The following is a 4,169-nucleotide window of genomic DNA, read 5'->3' as shown; positions in this document are numbered from 1 at the left end:
TATATGTAAACCATCTTTCATCAAAATTCGGTGAAAATTTCATACCTTATGTCCCATATCAGTTATATCAAAATAAGTTCCGATTTGGACCATATACTAATAAGTACACTAGCAATCTTTAAAAATAAACCGATCTGAACTATATACGACACGGATGTCGAAAAGCCTAACATAAGTTACTGTGTCAAATTTCACTGAAATCGGATTATAAATGCGCCTTTAATGGGGCCAAGACTTTAAATCGAGATATCCGTCTACATGGCAGCTATATCCAAATCTGAACCGATTTGAGCCAAGTTGCATAAAAATGTCGAAGAGCCTAGCACAAAGCAATGTCCCAAATTTCGGTGAAATCGGACAATAAATGCCTCTTTTATGGTCCCAAAACCTTAAATCGAGAGATCGGTCTATATGGCACCTATATTCAAATCTAGACCGATCTGTGCGATATTGCAGAAGTATGTCAAGGAGCTTAACTTAAGTCGCTGTCCCAAATTTCGGAGACATCGGACAATAAATGAGCATTTTATGGGTCCAAAACCATAAATCAAGAAATCGGTCTATATGGCAGCTATATCCAAATCTGAACCGATCTGGACCAAATTGAAGAAAGATGTCGAAGGGCCTAACACAACTCACTGTCCCGAATTTCAGCAAAATCGGATAATAAATGTGGCTTTTATGGGCCTTAGACCCCAAATCGGAGGATCGGTCTATATGGCAGCTATATCCAAATCTGGACCGATCTGGGCCAAACTGACGGAGGATTTTGAGGGGCCTAACACAACTCACTGTCCCAAATTTCAGCGAAATCGGATAATAAATGTGGCGTTTATGGGCCTTAGACCCTAAGTCGTAGGATCGGTCTATATGGCAGCTATATCCAAATCTGGACCGATCTGGGCCAAATTAACGAAAGATGTTGAAGGGCCTAACGCAACTCACTTTCCCAAATTTCAGGAAAATCGGATAATAAATGTGGCTTTTAGGGGCCTAAGACCCTAAATCGGAAGATCGGTCTATATGGCAGCTATATCCAAATATGGACCAATCTGCGCCAAATTGACGAAGGATATCGGAAAGCCTAACACAACTCACTGTCCCAAATTTAAGCAAAATTGGATAATAAATGTGGCTTTTATTGGCCTAAGACCCTAAATCGGCGGATCGGTCTATATGGGGGCTATATCAAGATATAGTCCGATATAGCCCATCTTCGAACTTAACCTGCTTATGGACAAAAAAAGAATCTGTGCAAAATTTCAGCTCAATATCTCTATTTTTGAAGACTGTAGCGTGATTTCAACAGACAGACGGACAGACGGACGGACATGTCTAGATCGTCTTAGATTTTTACGCTGATCAAGAATATATATACTTTATAGGGTCGGAAATGGATATTTCGATGTGTTGCAAACGGAATGACAAAATGAATATACCCCCATCCTTCGGTGGCGGGTATAATAAATTTGCCGAAAGTATCGGTTGGAAAAATATCAATCGATTTTCAGACAAAATATAAAATATCGATAGTATCGATATTTTGCCAGCTCTGGTATAAGTGCAAATCGAGCGGTACATATGTATGAGAGCTATATCCGAATCGGAACTGAATTTGATGAAATTTTGCAAAAATGTTCAGTTTGGTAACAACTGACAGAGGGACATAGCTAAACCGAATCAGAAAGTCATTCTGAGTCGATCGGTATACTCGAAGGTATATCAGCCACCTCTCCCCCTAAGGTGGTGCAGGGTATAATAACTTCATGTAAATGTTGCCTACGGCTCCGCTTCAAGTGGTAAGGTTAATTCCCAGTGTATGTATAACATATGCCTAATAGCTGCCAACAGCCACGAATAGAATTTTTACTATTTATCATTGGTTGCAACGGGTGCAATATTCTCTTCTGTATACTATGTACGAACGTCTATAAAACAGTGCTGCTACCCTGAGAAAGATAACTCATAAAAAATCATGCTTTAATTTTTACCGCTATACTAATTTTGGGCAGATGGAGTAAGAATCTTAAACTTTTTGAGGTTAAAACTTTAAATTTAAACTTTCAGAACCATGTGTTCATCTTGGATCCAATTGTACTCTACCGCAAAAACCTTTAATTTGACACCCATACGGTCCTTGTCGGTCTGCAAGGGTGCTTTGAAATTTTTAGGTTATACAGAAAAAAATAAAAATCGGTTTCAATCATGAAATTAATTGATCCAATTAATTTTTTTAATTGAGGCAGCTTCAATCACGAGATTGATAGTATCAATCACCGTTTTTGAGGGAGTAGTTAAAAACATTAACACCACACTTCCTCACGCATTCCGTAAACGCCCGGAGTTCCACATGCCAGATCGTATTATTGTCAGGCAGCCGGGAGCAGATCTCAGTCCCTGCGTTCTCAATGAACATCCACAGGCCCACTATGTCCACTATCAAACAGTGGGAGAAAATCGAAAAAACTAGTAACAAATATTCCGTGTGAGAACGGGTAGAGATATCTCTTTGAAATTTGGAATGTTAAGAGCTGAGATGTTAGCAAAAAATTTGCTTAGTCAAAAAAAAGGTATTTTCATTGATTTGTCCTTATTGAAAACACTTGCTTTACCGAACGCCAGCAACTCCCTCGTCCTCCTCTGGTCGATGACTAGCCATAGCGCCTTTGCAGTGCGGCAATCATCCACCGAGTCCCACCTCGCCACCGGCGCCGCTCTGGCTATTCCCTCTAGTGTGTTCAGTAGCTCGACAAATGGCACGTAGGCAAAACCGATGACTGGTCCGCCCAGCGCAGACGGACCTCTCCTAGCGCACTCGTCCGCACTCTCATTTTCTGGAATCCTCTCATGCCCAAGAACCCATGTCAGCGTTACATCGTGGGTATGGAGCCTATCAAGGGATTCCAACCAATCCGCCACGCATCTCGACCTCACCATCCTCGAACCTAAGGCCTTGAGCGCCTCCATACTGTGCTCATAAATTCTGAGTTTCAAGGGCGGTAAGTCCTTTACTAGAATTTTTCATGTGGCCACTGCAATGGCACAGACCTCAGACTGAAAGACCGTACTCTCGGCAGTTTCACCCTGAGTCCATCTTGGAGCCATCTGTGTAGATCGAGGTCTTATCCTCCTCAAATACACCATTCGCCCTCCATTCGTCCCTATCAGGAAATCGAATCGCGAATGCCCTGACTCTAGTCGGTACTGGTGCCATCCTCAGCCTAAGCGCGACCCAGGTGGCGCAGTTCCAAATATAGGCCCCAATGGGCTGCAAATCCAACCCCGCCTCCAGGCCTGCCTGCGGTGCGGATCTCAGTTCCCCTGTGATCGCGACGCAGGCCAGTCTCTGGACCTCTTTGGACTCCCTCGCACTAGTCCTTTTCCCTACGGCATTCCACCATAGCAGTGCCCCATAGGCCAGTACAGGTCTCACGATGGCCGTATACATCCAATAAAACATCTTGGGAGTTATCCCCCACTTCCTACCGAACATTCTCCTGCAGGCGTAAAAACCACGCAGAGTCTTACGGCTTCTTCCCTCGGCGTTCCTCTTCCAGGACAGTTTCGAATCGAGGACTATGCCTAGGTACTTCGCCTCCTTCGACAACCATAGGATGACCCCTTCCAAGGACAGGAGTCTGAACTCCGGTATCTTATATCTACATATGAAGAGCACCAGCTCCCTCTTCCCTGGATTGGTCCTCAACCCATTTCTTGCAGCCCATCTCGACTACCTCCTCAGTGACCCTTCCATGATCTCGCTGATGGTCGACAGAAACATGCGTCGGACCTGCAGAACTACGTCGTCCTCATAAGCGATAATCTTCGTGCCGTCCCCACCGAGATCCATCAGGCTTTCATTAATCACGAGGTTCCATAGAATCGGTGAGAACATTCCTCCTTGGGGCGTTCCTCTGGTCATCCCCTTCTGACCACACAATCTCCCAGGTTCGCATTAAAAATCGTGCCATAAATCATATTATTGGTCCACTGGGAGATTAAGGGGTGAATCTCCGTGCGATACAGTGCGGTACTCCTTCTGTCAGAGAGACGTCTCGACCTCCTGTATCACTTCGTGAAGGGCCGTGTCCACCGACCTGCCTTTGAGGTATGGGCGTTTTGTCCCACTGAAGCTTCAACCTCTCACCTTCAGGTCAATCAGTCTTTCC

The sequence above is a fragment of the Stomoxys calcitrans genome, chromosome 2 (assembly GCF_963082655.1).
Source record: "Stomoxys calcitrans chromosome 2, idStoCalc2.1, whole genome shotgun sequence".
NCBI classification, from domain to species: Eukaryota; Metazoa; Arthropoda; class Insecta; order Diptera; family Muscidae; genus Stomoxys; species Stomoxys calcitrans.
This window is presented reverse-complemented; position numbering follows the sequence as displayed.